The sequence below is a fragment of the Eriocheir sinensis genome, chromosome 14 (genome assembly GCF_024679095.1).
Source record: "Eriocheir sinensis breed Jianghai 21 chromosome 14, ASM2467909v1, whole genome shotgun sequence".
NCBI classification, from domain to species: domain Eukaryota; kingdom Metazoa; phylum Arthropoda; class Malacostraca; order Decapoda; family Varunidae; genus Eriocheir; species Eriocheir sinensis.
The window spans coordinates 16,242,037-16,262,798 of record NC_066522.1 but is presented as its reverse complement, the minus strand read 5'-3'; the positions used below and the strand labels follow the sequence as shown (position 1 = coordinate 16,262,798).

At 41.4% G+C, this 20,762-nt stretch overlaps 1 long non-coding RNA gene across 1 annotated transcript in view; it reads left to right on the top strand.

Annotated features, from left to right (window-relative positions):
• Positions 1 to 20,762, top strand: part of LOC126998568 (uncharacterized) — a 115,881-nt gene that overhangs the window by 47,727 nt on the left and 47,392 nt on the right. The window contains exon 2 of the long non-coding RNA XR_007752935.1: positions 994 to 1,147. This is a non-coding gene — a long non-coding RNA (uncharacterized LOC126998568). The remainder of the gene's footprint in view (positions 1 to 993; positions 1,148 to 20,762) is intronic.

Sequence of the window (20,762 nt, the reverse complement as noted above, 5' to 3'; positions counted from 1 at the left end):
GTCTCAACCGGGGGCCTGTCTTCAATTACTCCCCCCCCACCCCGGTCCATCCTTCGTATTTACAAGCTCAGTCTAAATTTTGTTAAGTTTGTAAATTAAATTTTGTTAGTTTCGAACCTTGGAAGGAAATACAACCCAAAAAAGGGACTCATCTCTCCTTACTCGCCGTTGTGTGTGTGTGTGTGTGTGTGTGTGTGTGTGTGTGTGTGTGTACTTTAAAAATGCTGCAGTGCATCTTTCCACGGGACTCTCTACCTGGAGCCTACCACTCCCCTATATGTTTATACTATATAGTTATTTTTCTCACACCCTGTAACTCCTACACTCTGTTCAGTTATATCTTTACGCATCATCATCATCATCAGAGCTCAGGAACTGTCACAGAACAGGTCGCGCGATAGGCTATATACAATGTGGGTCGCAACTTCTTCACAATAACTATACAGCAAATGCGCAAATGTTAGTAAATCTCAAGAAGTTTAAATGTCGGGAAATAATAATGCTTAAACTATACCATGCAGGTTCAGAGTGAAAAAAACTGAAGAACACTTTAATGTCATTTGACTTTATGTAACTCGCTCTTCTTTGCGTCTTGAGGCACACATGCAGAGGAAGGCAGGCAGGCAGAGGAGGGGAGGGTTCGGGAGGGTAGCACGCACCAGGCAGACCCAAATGCAAGGTGGCGAGGCATTGTTATTCTATTTTCCATTGCGATGTTTTTATTCCCTAACTTATATATGAGCCGTGGACCTAAGAATGTACATCACGGAGATATATACTTCACTCTAGGAAGATACAATGGCCAAAGAGACGGGAAACACTCCATTTTGCGTTCCTTTCCTTCTCTCTCTCTCTCTCTCTCTCTCTCTCTCTCTCTCGGTGTGGGTGTGGGTCAATGCGGGTAAGAAGCGATAAACACCCACGAGAGTATAGTATTTTTTGTCTGTTTGTATAGTTATTCTTAGATTCATCAAATCAATTCTTTCTTTACAGACAACAAGTCGGCACCTTACATAGACCGGTGAAATAAATAAAATGAGAGTCGAGCTACAAAGAGACTGGCTGCGACGTAATATCTCCCGAAAGCTTGAGAGTCGCTTGATGCTGCTGACTGCATGGATTACCTCTCTGCCCTCGATGTTATAAGGTAAGCGAAAGGATGCATTGTGTACTTATTCTAGATAGCAGGACCTCATTATTCCTGACTATACTAATTTCTATCCTTCCCGTGCACCCTCTTCCATTTAACTAAAACAAATTGCTCAATAGGAAGAGGATAAGATTACTATTTCAGTGGGTTTGGTCACTATTTTGATGGTGTCCTGCAGTTTATTATATATCCCTCAGGTTATACATCATAGAGTCGGGGTTTCATTATTAGCATCCATGCGGTCCTGTTATCCAGAATTACCTGTTTTGCCCCTCATAGGCAAGGTGATGTATAGGAAAGTTATGGACCAAGAACAAACAACAATAAGCATCTACACATGTCAGAGTCGTGAGCGAGTGGCGCTTAGCTACAATTTTTTGAGAAATAATTGACGATCTTCCAACTACACAACACTTTTTGAAGATTAACTGACTTGATCTTCCAAACCCACGACACTTATGAAGAATAATAGCAAAACCAAGGACCATTTTGAAGAATAGTTGCCACTTTAAGGACTAAATAGAAAATTGCATTGAGAACGCATTAGACACGTAACAGTGTTAGGAACACATTTACTGTGCATTTATGTTTACGTGTTTTTAGTTCTTAGTATCCAACATATACATTTGACAACGGTTTGGACGTAAATAAATGAATGTTGTACACCTATATTATAGATCTACTTTTTTATCTTTATTATCAAATCAATAACACCGGTTTACCGGATAAATATTGGGAATTTTCATAAGCTGGATGACTCGCACAGTATAAGGCAATCAAGCAGTGAGCATAACGTTGTGCAGATCTTCCCGTATAACCTACGGACGCCTTCGTCAAAACACACCTGCCTCACACCTTGTCGCAACATGCAATTCCAAGGACTTTGCACACATGAGCATGTAACATCACCGGCCATTGTTAAGAGCAAATGGCTGTGTAACGAGAATTCCTCCATGGTTGTATTGTGGCGTGAAATATATGAGGTACTCTATCGGCCCTTTATGATGAAACAAGGTGTTTCAAAAATTCTCCGTGAATCTGGGTGTTGAAAGCATAAGGCTGCGAGTGTATAACGTATACCTGACATGAGTAAGCTGGCATATCAGCCTGCACATGGGACATCCTCTCCCTTTCCTATGCAAGGCGCTCCAAAAGTTGTCACTGAATATTCGGTTATTGAAAGCTCATGGCAGTGTAACGTACAGAAAAGTGGTTATATATTTTATGGCAGTGCATGTAATACAGCGATCATTGATTTTATATTGCGTAGTAGGATTCCTATAAATTACTCTATCGGTCTACACATGAAACCCTCCGCCGTTTGATATGCGAGATATTCTTAATACCCGAAACATAACCAGTGACCGTTCTTGACAGCACATGGATCAGTGTAACGTCTATTTAGTTATAATGCAGGTGACGTGAACTTTGTGCGAGTCATAGTCTGTACATTGGACGACGCACGAGAAACATATACACGTACTTCCTTTTCTTCATACGAGACGCTAGCTCCTAACCCCACAGTGGATGCCGGAGCAAGAATCAGTGTTATACAAAGTTAGGAATTACTGAAATTTTTGCCCGACACTCCCCACTCTTGCTGCTTGATCATTGCACGCGCTACTTTACTGTTTGTTTGTTTCTCTGATATTGTCTTGGGTTATTTATTGTTCTTGTCTGTCTGTAGCTTAGTGATGAATGAGAAGATTGTGTTTGTGTATACAGACATCACAGAACACACTCGCCGACCCTTATGATGTTACCGAAACCTGTTTATTCTGTTGGAGCGCGTTAATTGTGTTGGAACCCGTTTATTCTGTTAACATTGTCCGTGAACAGGATGAAGAAATCTCGTTTATGACAAGCGCTTATTAAAATATGTGTTCTGCACGGGTTCTCTCTCTCTCTCTCTCTCTCTCTCTCTCTCTCTCTCTCTCTCTCTCTCTCTCTCTCTCTCTCAAGCTTAACATTTCTCATTTTTCCTTTTTTCATCCATCTGTTTCTTCATTGCCGCGCGCATCTTCATTTATATTTGCATATTGTTGATTTTCACCTCATGACCCTTTATTTTTTTTTTATTTTTTTTTTTACTTTGGAACCCGTACCGCGATAATGGAAGCGCCTACGGATTAATAGGCAGTGTATCGCCACCGCACTAACGACCACTTTTACCTAAGCGGAACGGGTTAATTTAGAACACGACAGCTATACTTTGCCATTTTTTTTTTTTCACCAAAGGAGACAGCACAAGGGCACACAAAAAAAGGAAACAATAAAAAAAAATCCCGCTACTCGCTGCTCCTGTAAAGAATCCGAGGAGGTGGCCGAAAGAGTAGCCAATTACGTGACAAGAGGTGTCCTGATACGCCATGTTAGGTATATCCCCGCGAGATGTAAACCCAAGCACGCTGATTTTTAGTTTACGGATATTAAATTTTTCATTGCTTTTGGGTCTTCAAAGTATTATTTTCTGACTAATATTATTCAATGTTAAGGGTGTTTGCAAAATATCTATCTTTATTGCTATACGTATTAGTTGAAGATTCGCCATTATCATCTTCCTAAGTGGTTCGGAGATGAGCACCGCAGCCACGCGCTTCTGCCGCTATAGCATATGCACCCAACGTTATCTTACTTAAAATGCTGCAGAAAACTATTTACCCAACACTTTATACTAACGTCCTTAATAAATACATACAGTAATATATCGTCACCCTCATAAAATATTGCCTAAGTCATTTTTCAAAGATTTCCAGGTTTTTGTCTACATCAATTTTTCAACATGTGACGCCAATTTTTGTATAGTTGCCTGGGTCATTCAGGGTTTGAGTGTTCTAGAATTGGCCTTTTCATTCCTGCCTAAATCTTAAGACAAATGAGATAATGACAGTTTTTTTATGATTTCCTGAAAAGTAGAAAATAATGACTTAGGCGCTTTGTTTACCAAGATGACGATATACGATTTTTAAATATCACCAGGAGGGACTAGGCAGGATAGAGAGCTGCGTGGGATCTTGCTCGGGGGGACCGTCGGGCGTGGAGGCGGGGGGAGGTGGGGCGGGGGGGTGAGTTAAGCGGCGTGCCCACGGACGTACGCTCCCCGTTAATTAGATATTTATATATTTGCTATAGTCCCGTCTTTCTGAATGCTGCAGAGAACTCTTTGGGCAACACTAACTTGTTAAACGTTCTTGATTTCGCAATGAGATGCCATGAAGAACAGCATTCCTTCTCTTCAATGTTAGTCACCGGAAAACAGCATACAACATAAGGACTTCTTGGCTTCCTAAATAAATGATTCCTTTAATTTGTCGGGGCTTGTCTAAAACATTGCCAACCTTGCGAACCTTAATCTGAGGAGATGATGATAAAGTGATGAAAATAGGTGTACAGCAAGGCAAACTTAATGAATAATGACAGCCGCAGTATAAGACTATAAAGCTACAAGGTAACGAAACACTTAGAAGCTCTACGAAGGAGGGAAACTAAAAATGGCTTACTAGAAACATGGCGTATCATGATTTGAGAGGTAAAGTCAATGAGTAGTATCCAAGTGAGAGCCATAATGAATTAGTGGATATCTAGGTAACTAAAGGTATGTCGCATTATGGTTAGAAAAGTATAAGTAAAGTAGGGGACATGCTATAACTGCGCGTCGCCAGGTGCCCTTCTTCTCATGGGACCTTATAAAATTAGGTATAAACTTTTTTTTAAGGTAAAAGAAGCAGCTCAAGGGCAATACTAGATAGAAACAAAAAAGCCTGCTATGCGCTGCCAAAAGAGGGGTCAATTTCTGATGAAGGAGAGGTGTCTTGATGCATCCAAAGTCGCACCACATCCTGTAAATTCCGGCGAAGGTCTTGCAGGGTTGGTTGACAGTGCGATGCGGCAGTGTTACCAAAACCTTTCGACCTTGTGACCTTCGAGTCCTGTTTATCCTCTCGAGTATATCAGCGTTGTGTTACAGGAAGTGGAGAGAGAGAGAGAGAGAGAGAGAGAGAGAGAGAGAGAGAGAGAGACCTTGCGAACCAGTTGAGTGCTCTATAATTATTCTCATCGTTGCGCCATTGTCACCGTAATAATTAAAGGAAAATCCCCATCAACTCGCAGTGGTAATACTATGAAGCTCTATTCGCATCTATCCAACCAGCTGAGGGACATTAATTAGGTTTGACCATTGACACAGACCACCCCTCAAAAAAAAACAAAAAAAAAAGATACCCTTGTTCTGAATAATTGGTCGTTAGGTTACTTGATACATATACACTGATTATAACCTCGTGCATGTTCATAACTTCATATCTCGTCCCCCCCCCCCTCCCCCCCAAACACCTGTTACATCCATTCAGTCAGGTGGTCAAATTAGGTTAGGAGGCGGCGGTGATGCTGCTCTAATACATATACTCTAATCATAACCACTTGTCTATATTCACTCCTCATGTCCCCAAACACCTGTTACACCCGGAGTTACGTGAGGTCAGGTTAGGTCAGATTAGGTTGGAGATGGGGTGGTGATCGTGCAGGGAGGCGACGGCTGTGATGCTGCTCTGCGCTTCCTGGCAATGAATGTAATTAGTGCCCTTTGTAGACGCTAGTTTTGCATCTCTCTTCCTCCCACCCTGTAATGAGAGAGAGAGAGAGAGAGAGAGAGACCGCCCGCCCGCCCGCTCGCCAGCCCGCCCGACAGACCGCCTCTCATACACGCAAGACCTTCGTTATTTTGATGTATTCCATCCTTGAAGCATGTCCCCGCCGCGTTTGGCAGTGCGTGCTTGCTGAGGTCGGTAATATTGGCATCCCCTGAATAACGAGCGAGGGTTTCTTGTGGTGACGGAAATTAATTTATCAGCTATGACGTCACGATTCGATGGCCCGAGAATGCTGGGAGTTTGATTAGGCGTCTTTTAATATCCTTTTTCGAGATTTTTACTTGACTGAGACGGAGTTGGATAGACTCAAGACGAAGAGGAGGAAAGTACACGTGACTCTGCTTTTGTAAATTAGTGTTTAGGTAGCGAGAAATAGCCCAAAAGTGTGTTATATATGCAATGGCACCTCGCGGCTAGCCTCGCGCGGTCCACCACCACCACGCAGGCCGCTGAAAAAGGTCTGTTAGCTGGCAACGTTGCGAGAGCCGTAATTTTTCCTTGGCTTCCCGTTAAGCACATGACTATTTATCTGCATGGCATTATATGGAGGGAGAAACCACGCAGTAGACCCACGCCTCGTCCTGGTTAAAGCCTGGCGGGGACGAGGGCTGGAGGACGTGGGATAAGGGTGGTCATTAAAATTAGAAGCAAAAGAGACGGCAATATCGCGCGAGAGCTGAGTGTGTCGCGTTGGTGGTGAGCGTTCTGCTTCGCGCTGACACCACCACCACCACCACCACCATTTACCACCACCACTACCACCACCAGTAACCTTCCCAGCGATCCTTACACTGTGGTCTCCTCTCTCCCTCCCTCCCTCAGCCCTGTTCTGCTTCCCTGGCCCATGATCATTCTCTCTCTCTCTCTCTCTCTCTCTCTCTCTCTCTCTCTCTCTCTCTCCAACCTTGGCATTATCCCCACTCCCATCACCTCCTCCAACCCCCCCCCCCCATTCCCTACTTGCTGCTATGTCCACCACTCACTAATTATTATACCCTCTTATGTGTTATTTTTTAGGTCGTTCTTCTTTCTCTTTTGAATATCAGCCACTTTTTTGTTTCCACTGCTGATTATGAATGTTCTATTTTTTTTTTTTTAGGAGAATAACAACTTTTATGTGTGTGTGTGTGTGTGTGTGTGTGTGTGTGTGTGTGTGTGTGTGTTTTCATTAGTAAGCATAGCAAAAAAAAAATTATCAGCATCATCATTTACGCTTTTTACGGGAACAGCCCAACCAGAAGCACACGCCAATGATCTGGATATACGCATGAAAGAAAGTTATCGAGTACAAAAAGGTTTGCAGTGATGATTTCCCGAAGTAACGAGGGAGGATATCACTCATTCTTGCCACATTTAATAAGGTTATCAGTATCGCTTCCGTCACGAACAATGCTGCACAGTTGTAAATGCGTGTAATGAATAATGGCATGACACTTAAAGAGTCGAGTAGATAATATAGTTTGTTCCCTTGTGTCGCTCCTCTAGTAATGGTGAAACTTGACCCCTCCGGAAGTTTGGTACCGATAAAGGATGGCAAATCATGACAAATATTAAGACGTCTCTCCACCTGATATTGACCCCTCTTTTGGCCTCGTATAGTTTCGTTGTTGTTGTTGTTGTTGGAGCAGCGTCTAGAGTTTTCTATTTCTTGTTATTGAGCTACCTCCCTTGTAATAAATAAATGCACTAACTTGAGCTTGCGGGGAGTAGATTAGACGTTACCCATGGCAGCTGGCGGCACTTTTTGGACACATCATGGAGGACATTTTTGAAGTCACCAGATGAGCTTGAAGTTTTCGAAGTGATGTGTAGTGATGTTCGTGTGTTTGTTGCCAGATCTTGGGTCACACCATTGTCGTAGATTGACAGCTCCGCCAGAAAGGGTCTAAAAGTAGGTAAATGAAAGATAATTGGGACAGGTCGTTATATATAAGTAAATAGGCAAATATAGATCAATAGATAGATAGATATAGATTGATAGATGTAGATATAATATGTATATGAGAATAATTTTTCAAGAATAATTTTTCATGTATCAACTACCCATAACCAGCTCTTACCTCTATATTTTTTTTTTATATTAATTTGCTCTTATTCCAGCATCCATATTGGCAATTAATATACTCTACTTCAGTTAATAATTTTGCTGCATCCAAATTAAGGTTATGTTCTGTTCACATGTCACGCGTGCTGGGGTCAGGTTATTTACATATTTCAATTTAAAGTTTTATTAAGCCGCTGCCGAATGCAATTACATCAATACCTTGGGATGTTCAGGGTGTAGGAAAATGGATGCTGGCCAATTAGTTTTTTTTTTCCCCTAACGATTGGAGGCTGCTGTTAATATATTTCCTGGAATCACGAATCCCTCGCATTAGCTTGAATAGAAAAAAAAAATATCACGCCAATACTTATTACGATGAAGTCATTATAGCATGCACTAACGAGCCCTTCACACACACACACACACACACACACACACACACACACACACACACACACACACACAAGTGCAATCATGGGTTGTTAACTGTTGACATGTGAGTGAAAGCAGCTTCCGGTCAGACAGCTGCTTTCTCTCTCTCTCTCTCTCTCTCTCTCTCTCTCTCTCTCTCTCTCTCTCTCTCTCCACACTTAACGTTGATGGAGAGGTGTCGATCCTCCTCTCTCCTCCCTCATCTTAATTGGATCAAGCGTCCACCTGCCCCTCACTCCGTCTTAAGCCTCGTCCCTTCGATCCCAATGATGTTCTCTAAGATTTGGATGTTCGCTTCTTCTAGTGGCGTGTGGTTCGCAGTATCATCAGACGCTTTCGCCTCTCACGACCAATATTTATAAAAAAACTACAAAGGAGATTAATCGGGTCCTCATGGGTGTTTTTTGCGTCCATGGTGCAGAAGCCTTGTCAGATTATATCATTAGGTGTATAAAACTACCCATGGAAATACTCACAACCTCTATTCCGAAGCCTTATCTAATGTGGGTGTGGAAGCCCAGAAATCTTGAAGAATAAGTACTCTCGCTTTTTGGCCTCGTGTATAGTGAATTCTTTTTGTTGAAACAGCGCTTTAGGGGCTTGATTGTTTCCCGATTATGTTGCCCTTGAGTTGCTTCCACTGCTGTTAATAAAACTATACATTGGTGTAATTGTATAGTTCCTTATATAGTATTTTCTTCCTCTCCTCTTTTAATTTTCTTACCATTATGTTTTGTAGTTTATTTTGATTCACTAGCAAAGATTCCTGTTCTTGGTGCGGTTTTAAGAGCACGGAAGAGCAAGCTATTCACGTCTCTATAATAGGTTCATGCTTTACTCCGTCTGTTCATAGCTTGCAGAATAGTACTAGGCGGAGTATGGTTGGTTGGTGGGTCTACTTTGTCATAGGTGGTTGTAAAGTAATGTGCTAAAGCTGCGTGGCCTCGGTGCTCATCTCCGTAACTGGAAACATCTCTGACGAAGCACTTCACGAACCTTTACCAAACGTCGAAGATCAATGAAGAATGGAAAAGGATTACGGCACCAAAGCAAAAGCAGAAAAGGTATTATTTGAATATAAATTGACTTCCTCATCATTATTTTTACTGTTTATACTGGAAAGATTAAACGAGTCCAAAAGGTGCAGACGCGGCGCTAACAACCCTCGCCCCCTTTCATTACCTGCCATTAAGCTTGCGTCAGGTGTGCAAGCAGCCAATAAGTGTGTAAGTGCTCAGGGAAGTGTACCCCCCCCCTGCTCTCTCTCTCTCTCTCTCTCTCTCTCTCTCTCTGTAAGGCATCCATTTCTCATCATTTCCCTTCGCTTCACTGCATTGCTTGAGCTTCCTTTGCGTGTTATAGATTCAGTCACTTCAAACGCTCTCCAAATCATCCAGAGCTCCTCCTGTAACTCATCGACGCCTTACCAAATTAAGAAAACAGAGCATGTTTGCCATATTGCGATGTTTCTGCTTATAAATGACCTGTGGTAGATATGTAGCTTGAGAAATTCCAGTGTTGAGACAAAATTAATGGGAATATAACGAAGCCACTCGGTATTTGAAGTTGCACCCCTCATCGAGTCACCATTAACCTGGCTTGTACATTGGCTACACTGCTCAATGGTCTGCGGTCTGGTGGCAACATTTCGCGTCCATGGAAGCTTCATATAATTACGTCGACGAGCTGCTATAGGCGTATCAGTCCAAAGGTAATTGTCAGATTTAGAAATGTTTGTTTACTTTTTCAATCGTCCCTCTGCTCCTATTTCTCTCAAGCTCCCATTCTTTGGTTTTTGTATTGTTCACTTCCACTAACTGCACAGTACTAGCTTGTGTGTGCTTGTTAAATTCATTAGTGTTTACCAAAGGAAATAATCATCTTATTTATCTCAGTGTTGGCCGTCATCAAGGATCTCTCACGGGTATTATAGGTGAAAAGATTCTTGTGGTTATATACATATAGGTAGTTTCATGATAAGAAAAGAGAGGGCTACTGAAGTCATGAAGTACACTGATTCTTGTTATAACTTACACGTAGCCTTTCCGTCCGTTTCCTGATACTGTTACGCTATTTTAGAGTAGAAAAACGGGAAAGAAAACGCCCAGAGCTACATTTATTATGGTGACACATATATACACACCTCTCCTCGTTTGCCATCGTCGGATGTTATGCAGTTCAAAGACAGAAGAAAAAGGGCACTGTAGACTTTCCTGATCACGATGCCAACAATAACCGTGCGTCTCCTTTTCCGCCATTTCTATATCTTACGCTTTTTAGAAGAGAAGGAATAGTTAATGATGTCCTGGATTGCAGTGACTCTCAGCATAGCATCCACCCGACATAAATCTTTTCTCTTTCCATCTATGCCGTTGCCTTCTCAACCACATTATTTTGTTTATACTGAAGACAAGATAAAAGAGGAATTAAGATAATGCAGCTAATATGTCAAGAGCGTTTACTCCAAACATTGTATTTTCGTACACTTTATAGTAAAGGAATAGTAAAAATAATAAAGACACAAGGAATGAAGCGAAGATGTCGTGTCGGAAACGACTCTACTGCGTGCTAGAGTTTATTTTGCATGTCTCTGTAAGCAGACATTACTAAACATGGAGGAAGTTAAGCACAGAGATTGAACTTATTTTTATATTCAAGGAGATATTCCTATCGTGAATATTTCATAATGGCCACGGAAATTAATATAACTGATTCTTCAACTAGAGTGAGTGATTTTTTTCACATGCATGGTAAAAGACTACTGATGCCATAGAGGAACCGCTTGACACGACGCTGCTGCAACCTTCACATTGCTTCTCCATGTCACTCCACCTTCTTTAACGACAGTAACTGTAATCCATAAATATTCATCCAAGTACACGATTTGCCCCTCAGTGCTTCTTCGCAAATATATAATTAAGTAGTTGGAGGCTCCCAACTCTTAGTGGCGTCATGAGGCGTGCAAATGGATCGTCAGAAAACAGTGGAATTAGGTTGCAATAAGTCTGGAGTACACTGTAAAAGGGGCGCCGTCACGCACGTTTCCCATAACATTGTAAGACTCTCGCAGCTACACCTTGTGAAACAACAACAAAAACTACCATTACTATACTGCTGCTGTTGCTACTACTACTACTGCTACTACTACTACTACTACTACTAATAATAATAATAATAATAATAATAATAATAATAATAATAATAATAATAATAATAATAATAATAATAATAATTTACCAGAAAAATCATTACGCTAGTTGCTTGCCCAGATAACCCACACACACACACGCGCACGCACACACGCAAACGTACACGCGTTCCTTATCAAAGAAAATTCACCGCTCCCTGTACACACACGCGTGCTTTAAATATATAACTAACTATGCGTGAATAATTTGTTGCGGTATTTATACATCTGTTAATAAGTGAAGGAGAGAATGAATAAATAAAGAAAGAAATAGGTATGCTAAAAATATAGACAGACAGACATATAGATAGACTAATGGACTGAAAGATAGTCAGATAGATATATTGGGGGAAAGGGGAAATATATAGTGCATCAGTAAGGTAAACAAATGTAAATGCTAAATGATGAATGATAATAAATAAAACGTCACGGCCAGACTAAACGTTTTCACCTCACCAAATCTTTTCCTTCTCACACGTATGCCGTTTCTAATTTTTCATGCATAATTCCAACCCTCGCCTGATTATAAATGATTAATGGCGTAAAATGGACGATACTTGTGAAAGATTAATGGCGCGAATGGCACGATATACACATTTGCGAAAGACTGGATGGCTGCGCGGCGAACCGGTCTGCAAGTGGGCGCGAATTAGGGGATGAGCGATGCGAGCCAATTAGCGGGATATTACAGGTGATTATTTTGCTTCCTGTCCGTCTCTCTCTCTCTCTCTCTCTCTCTCTCTGGGACGTATAGGTGAGATAAGTTTTTTGCTTGTTAGTTTGAAAAGGTGCCAGATCGTCATACTCAAGCCTATTATATTTACCGATTTTCGAGCCCAGAACCCGTTTCCTGCACCCCAGTTACGAGATTTTATTATAGTTATCGTTAAAATCGTTAATTCCTAATGTCTTGGCAATGGTTAAGGTCCAGTTCGATAATCCAACACGCCCAAAAAAAACTATATATTCTTCACAATAACCCGTTTTCTTCTTTCTACTCAATACCAGAGACTAAAAAAAGACTTCCTCTGTGGCTTGCTAAAATTTCATCCGTTTTATATCAATCCCAAACAACATACAAGGAATTTTCGTTGTATTTTGTGTTTCGTTTGGGAGCTTACAAACTTTTTTTTTTTTTTACATCAAAGGATGCGGCTCAAGGGCAACAAAAATAGTACAATAAAAAAAGCCCGCTACTCGCCGCTCCCACAGAAGTAAAAAGTAAAGAGTGGTTGCGGTATTGTACGATGAAAACTGCCCCTAAGCGTCAAAAACCGGTAAATGCGATGCTCTTAGGACAACAATCTGGCAACGCTGTTTGTTTACACTTGCAAGAGTAAGTAATCAAAGGTAAAGTGACATACAACCAAAAAAAAGGCCTGTACCACTTTTTTTTCATCAAAGGACACGGCTCAAGGGCAACAAAAAGAGTCCAAAAAAAAAGCCCGCTACTCGACTGCCATTACTTCTATACTCCCTTAACAACTAACACTCCTTTTAATAAGTGTCCTACATTTCCATAATATAGAACACTTTCTAAACCAGGGGCGTCTTCATACACTTTGTTATCATGACGGACTTTCTTGATCTCACGTCGGGAATTATATCACCATGTTGCATGCTGCGGATCTCAAAGGCTCTCATATTCGCTAACATTTCGAGGTTCATACATCCACATTAACTTGATAAGGCTTTCGTAGAGGTTGTGGTGGGGCCATTCTCAAACATTTCCGGGCTTATACACCCACATTAACTTGATAAGGCTTTCGTAGAGGTTGTGGTGGGGCCATTCTCAAACATTTCCGGGCTTATACACCCACATTAACTTGATAAGGCTTTCGTAGAGGCTGTGATTAGATAAGGCTTTCGTAGAGGCTGTGATGGGTCCATTCTCTGACATTTCAGGGCTTATACACCCACATTAACTTGATAAGGCTTTCGTAGAGGCTGTGATGGGTCCATTCTCTGACATTTCAGGGCTTATACACCCACATTAACTTGATAAGGCTTTCGTAGAGGTTGTGCTGGCTATTTTCACGTTTACATTTTGAGCCCAGTGAGATTTTGACAGTTAAGGCTCTTCCTGCGTACAGCTCATGCGATCAACTGAATGGTTCCTAAAAATGCAACCTCGCCTGAATATAAATCATTCAAAGCGCTCAAATTGTTCAGTTCGACCCTATGACGTCTTTGAAAATGCGTTGCTGAAGATTATTATGATTATGAAAGAAAAAACGCTCATGAGAACCTTACTAATCTCCTTTGTTAGCCTCTTGAAGTAATTGTTGCGAGAGCCGAAAGCACACCACCACCACCACTTAAGGGTATAAAAATCCACACGTCTGCAGCCATCCTTACCCAGGGGCCATATTTTGAAACATTGCGGCGCCCAAGTACACATTTTTAACAAGGCTTCCCTAGGATTTCTGGATATTTCCTTGAGTACTCTTATGACCCTGGTGGTAGCTTGACCCTTCTTCTGTACCCTGAACCTAAGAAACCACTCATTAGAACCCGACTGATCTCATTTTTGGCCTTTGGAAATAGTTGATGTTAGAGGCGGAGGCGTCTGAGAGTACCGACCCTGAGAGAGAGAGAGAGAGAGAGAGAGAGAGAGAGAGAGAGAGAAGCCTCCTCCTGCGTACAGCTCATGCGATCATCTGAATGGTTCCTAAAAATGCAAACTCGCCTAAATATAAATAATTCAAAGCGCTCAAATTGTTCAGTTCGACCCTGTGACGTCTTTGAAAATGCGTTGCTGAAAATAAGTTCGTGATTTACTTCCATTTGACCACTCTTTTTTTTTCTGTGGGGCAGCATCGCCTATATAGCAAATGAGTCCTTTGAACTCCTTTACTGTAGAAATAAATTAAAACACAACGATGGGCGGCCGCTGAAATGTTACCCTATTTCCATTACCTTATTTCAGAAAGTAGATAATGAATTTTTATTTTTATGCATATACTCTCAAAGTGCAGTTGTGTTGGAGGTAGGATTGTATATAGAACTTCCAAACCATATAATAATACCATGATTCGTAGTTATGGATTACTGCGTTAAGACACTGACCTAACTAACTTTCTAGAGGCTCCGATGACCTCGTTTCTGATTGCTCTGTTTTCTTGAGTTTGAGGTTCATGCAGAGACGAGCTTGCATGGTTGGTAGGGTCTCTCTCTCTCTCTCTCTCTCTCTCTCTCAACACACCCACACATCCCTCTCATTCCTCTTTCATCTTCTTCTTTCCCTTCATTTTTCCCTCTCTCCCTCTCTCACACATCTCTCCCTCCTTCCATTCCTCTCTTCTTTCCCCTCATATCATTCTCTCTGAGCACACCCTCACATCCCTTCTTCCCTTCCGTAGTGGTCGCCTCTTCTTCATTCATCTCTCAACACACCAACACATCCCTTCCTCCTCTCTTCTCATCTCATCGTCGTCCTGTTCAAAGCTTCACGCTCTCACCCTCTCATGGCCAATCTCCCGCCACTACCCTCTCTCTCTCTCTCTCTCTCTCTAGCCTCCACGCGCGTAGCTGTTCGATCCCAGGGCCTGACACAATGTTCTCACCCATATTTTTTTATCAAGATCCCAGCGTTTTTCACCCTCGAAACCGACTCCAGTAAAGACATTGAACCCTAAAATGAGACAGAAAGAAGGTAATATAGTGAATAGGCTGTTAATAGAAGGTTTTTAGTGGAGCGAAAGTACAGGGTGTTAGCGGGGTGGGAGCGTCTGGCAACCCCCTCAAGTTCATTCGGTTGACAAGTCTCGTTCTACCGTCTCCTGTTGCCTCTTGCTCCTCTCCTCTCCTCCCCCTCCTCCTCCTGTGTTATTGTAGAGTGAATGGGGGAGGGAGGGAGAGAGAGAAGGAGAAAGAAAAGGCGGAACATAAGACTCGCCACCTAATTCGTGCGTGCATGGAAACAATCCTCTCGTGTGTGTTTGTGTGTGTGTGTGTGTGTGTGTGTGTGTGTGTGTGTGTGTGTACCTTTTTTTCTTTTTTTTTAACCAGAATGGAGTCAATATTTCATCGCGTGTGTGTGTGTGTGTGTGTGTCCGCGGCGAGCTGGGCAGGGCAGGGTATGGAATTACGTATTTGGTATCACACACACACACACACACACACACACACACACACACACATACCTCTGTTAGCCACTCTTCACTATTCTCTTCTATAGGAGGAGTGCTTATAGAGGGCTTTTTTGTTTGTCATGTTTTTGCCCTTGAGCTGCTTCCCTTTCTGTAAACACACACACACACACACACACACACACATCGCTCTTGGTTATCACTCCGCTCCTAAGTAAACAAAGCCTTGCACAGTATTGCCAGCGGACAGGATTGCAGCATCGACAAGCAAGCAAACGGCGGCGAAGACTTCACGCATCACTGGCTCTCGACAAATAAGACTCGGGCGTGAAGTCGAACTCACCAGCTAACATTTGCGCGGCTATACACAGAAGGGAGGCTGCTGCGTGTGTGTGTGTGTGTGTGTGTGTGTGTGTGTGTGTGTGTGTTAATTTGATCACATTCTATTATATAACTCCTTAAATATATGTGTGTACCTACTTGTCACCCACTATTTAATTTGTCAAACTATTCCGTTCACTTGTTTTCTTTTTTTTGCGCGCTTTTGTTGAATGATTCGCAAAAAAAAAAAAAAAAAATAAAATACCGGCTGGAAAAACAATAAATTCCAGTGTCTTCTTCGAGGGTCTAATTTATCATTTTTTTTCCGTTTATCTTTTTTCTTTTATAAGTTTCCTGGTTAAGAAGGTGAACGTTGATTTGAGGTTCTTGTTTTATTTATTTATCCATTTATGTTATGCTACCTGTATTTTTTTTATCTATTCATCCCTATATTCCTCTAACATAACTCCAGTTGCTTATGAATCTAATAACTTAGTAATATGAAGGGTTATCGTGGTTATAGTGAACGTGTAGTGTATGGTGAGACACAGACTAATAAGAGCCGACATAGTGGCTTTGTAACCGCCCGAACTAAACTATTCAATCTTCTACACTCTACAATGGTTAGGTTTTCGATGCAACACCAGATACACAAGAGCTTTCCCGTATATAGTTTCTTCAAATATCACATAAACATTAACACAAAACACTACACAAGGAATTTTCGAACTCTTTGGTATATTGGCGAACTGGGAAAGTGGCCATAAGTGTGAAATGGGGCAAAGAATAAGTGAATGGTGAGGCACAGAGGATGGATGGTTGTGGGAATTGCGTAAGGTTAAGAACAGATTTGTGAATGAATGTATGTGGAGTGGGTATAATCGTATAATCCCCAACACCTCTCAAAAAAGATGTGCCCAAAAAAGATTCCTAGTTGCTGCTCACTCTTAGCAACTCTACTGTGTTCTTCCCTCCTCGTGGCTTTGTATAAGTAGACTCTCAGACATTTCTTTATTAAGGACAAACAGCCTCCAACCATATTCATTTTTAAACATTTCACTCATTTTCATCTTTCTCCTTCCTCTTCTTTTTTCTTCTGCATCTCTCTCTTCTTCCTCTTTTCCTCTTTCCTGTTTTTTTTATCATCATCATTTTCTTCTCCTCCTCCTCCTCTACTTCGTCTTGTCCTCCGTCTCACCCGTTCAATATTACGAATTCAGATAACGCGATGTGAAGATTAATTCAAACCTATTTAACTTCTATTGGGTCGTATATAGAAGTCTTCCTTACATTAAACGCATACTAAAACTACTACTTACCACATATTCCTACAGGGGTAAGTAAATAAAGCAAGTTAGAAAAGTGAGTAGGAAATGAAAGAAGAAGAAGAAGAAGAGGAAATCAAAGAAAGAAGAAGAAGAAGAGGAAATTAAAGAAGGAGAAGAAGAAGAAGAAGGAGAAGGAAAAAGAAGAAGAGGGAGAAGAAGAATTAGAAGAAGAAACTGCAAAGTATAGACTGCGCAAAATTCGCTATATACGCGCGGTCTCTTTAGAAACTCACCCTTCGCCTGAAACGAGACAATATATAATTCTACGTATGAAAACATTTACGGAGGACCAAATTCAAGTGTCAGATGCCAGAATGATATATTAGCGGTGTTCAGCCGAGCATAACGAGCCTGCCTACCCTTGCCGACCAGCCTTGGCATTCGCATGTGTTCACACCGTCTCTAACACGAATACATGCACTTTGGTGGCTGCTGCTTTCTGCCTCTCTCTTGCTAGCTCTTTGATGCTTGGCAGATTGAGAGAGTGAGATAAAGGTGGCGATCTATAGGTGTAGTGTGTATGCATCTTTATATATATACATCCGTCCATCTGCATTTGTATGTGTCTGTCTGTATCTGTTCGTTCATCTACATCTTCCTGTCCATCTGCCTCTTCCCCCCTCTGTCTTTCTCCCTCTCTCTCTCTCCTTTTGTCTTTGCCTTTACCTTCGTCTGTTTCGTTTTATAGTGGAAAAACACTCTTGGACATGTGGGAAGGGAAGGGAAAGGTAGGTAAGGGAAGGGAGCGAAGGGAAAAGGAAGGGAAGGGAAAGGGGAGGAAAAGAAAGGAAAGGAAAGGGTCATCTTAGCTCAGGTCACGTTCCAGGGAGAGAGAGAGAGAGAGAGAGAGAGAGAGAGAGAGAGAGAGAAATTTGAAGACGTTCACCGAAGCTCCCGAAATTGTGTAGGTATGTGTGAGTCGGATGAGTCTCACTTGTGGTTGAAATTTGTGTGCAGAATTCCATGGCAAAGGAAAATTAATGTCCGTAGCGATTTTTTTCAGGAGGTTTATTATTATTATTATTATTATCATTATCATTATCATTATCATTATCATTATCATTATTATTATTATTATTATTATTATTATTATTATTATTATTATTATTATTACTATTATTATTATCTTTGTTGTACTTCTATTTTTTTCCTTCTGCTTCTTCTGTTTCTGCTTTTTCTTCTTTTTCTTCCTCTTCTTCTTCTTCTTCTTTGTCTTGTTCTTCTTTGTCCTGTCTTTCTTATTTTCATCTTTCTCCTTCCTCCTCTTCTTTTTCTTCTGCATCTCTCTTCTTCCTCTTTTTCCTCTTCTGCTTTTATTTTCAACACCATCATTTTTTTCTTCCTTTCCTCCTCCTCCTCCTCCTCCTTGACATCAGCACGAAGATAAATTTTCCTATTTCTATTAAGGTCACACGGAGTCTTCCTCGCGCACTTTCCATCATCCAGTTCCCAAGCGTGCTCAGCTTTGCCATCACTCCATATCTCATTCCCGCCCTCCCATCCCCACCCTTCCCCTCCTCTCGTTCCCCTCCCCTCTTCCCCTCCCTAACCACTGCGACGTCCTCCTCCGCACGCCCAGTCACCGCAGCGAATTCCGGGCGTGCATGATCTGTGGCGGCGGTGAAAGCGAAGCCCGTGGAGGCGTTTGACAGATTCCCGACAGGTTATTGACAGTATCTGGAGCGGCGTCTTCCGTAGAGAAACGTTTTGTAGAGTCGATGAGCATGAAAATAGTGATTCCAGATGCTGTAATGCTTTATGGGGGTCTTGAGAGGTTTATATATATACTGTCTATTATAAAAATGAGATCCCAATAGTGTCTTCCGTAGATAAACTTATACCATTTTGTAGAGTGAAGGAATATGAAAGTATGGATCAGTTGGATTATGGGCGTTGTGAAAGGTTTATCTCCTGTCCATTATGAAGAAGAAATCCATAGCGGTGTTTTGAAGGCGGTGTCTTGTAGAGGAACGATCGTTTTGTAGAGTCGAAGAGCATTAAAGTAGGAATTCCAATTGCTTTATGGGCGCCGTGGAAGGTTTATCTGCTGTCTGTTATAAAGATGAAACCCGTAATAATGTCGAGAAGAACATGTAATTTTGTAGAGTCTAGGAGCATGAAAGTAGGGATATCAATTACATTATGGGGGTCGTGATAGGTATATTTGTTGTCTTATAAAGGTGAAATCCATAATAGTGTCTTGTAAGGGGTGTCTTGTAGAGGAACGCATCACTTTGTAGAGCCAAGGAGCATGAAAGTAGGGATATCAATTACATTATGGGGGTCGTGATAGGTATATTTATTGTCTATTATAAAAATGAAATCCGTAATAGTGTTTTGTAGGCGGTGTCTTGTAGAGGAACGTATTATTTTGTAGAGTCGAGGAGCATGAAAATAGTGATTCCAATTGCTTTATGAGCGTCGCGTGAAAAGTTTATCTACTGCTGTCTATTATAAAGAACTCCATAGTGGTGTCTTGTACCCTGTGTCGTGTAGAGGAACGGATTATTTTGTACCAATTGCATTATGGGCGCCGTGGAAGGTTTATTTGCTGTCTATTATAAAGATAAAATCCATAGTGGTGTCTTGTAGAGGAACATATAATTTTGTACAGTCGTTGAGCTTGAAAGTAGTGATTCCAAATGTTATAATGCTTAATGGGGGTCGTGAGAGGTTTATTTAAACTGTTCTATTATAAAAATGAGATCCCTATAGTGTCTTCCGTAGATAAACTTATACCATTTTGTAGAGTGAAAAAACATGAAACTATAGGGATATCAACTGCATCATGGGCGCCGTGGAATGTTTATCTGCTTTGTATTATAGAGATGCAATCCATAGTGGTGTTTTGTAGAGGAACGTATTTTGTAGAGTCGAGGAACATGAAAATAGTGATTCCAATTGATTTACTGGCGTCATGTGAGTTGTATTCGTGGTCTGTTCCTAAGATGAAAGCCATAGCGGCGTCATGATTTTTTATTTTTACGGCAAGGGAGGCAGCTCAAGGGCAAAAAACAATAAACAGCAACAAAAAAGCCCGCTAGACCCTGCTCCGACAAAAGAAAAAGAACGAGAAGCCAAAAGAGAGGTCAATTTCGGGTGGAGAGGCGTCATGATATATATTCTCCTTCTGAAAGAGTCTAAGTCGTAGGCAGGAGGAAATACAAACGAAGGAAGGTCGTAGCAAAACGTATAATTTTGTAGACTCAAGGAACATGAAAGTAGTGGTGTCAAACGCTTTGTGGGCGTCGTGAAAGCTTTATTCGTGGTCTGTTATTAAGATGAGATCCATAGCGGTGCCTTGTAGAGAGACGTACCATTTTGTAGTATCAAGGAGCATTAAAGTAGTGATACCAATTGCTTTACGGGCGTTCTGAAAAGTTTATTCGCGTGTTGTTAATTTACGATGAAATCCTTAGTTGCGTGTTCATTGTCTCTTGAAGGTATATGTGTCAGTAGTAGGTTAGTAGTAGGATATGTGTTCCTCTGCTCTCGTGTTTCGTTCACGATTCCATTTTTCTGTCCTTTCAACTAAATACTCAACATTCCTTTTGCTTGAA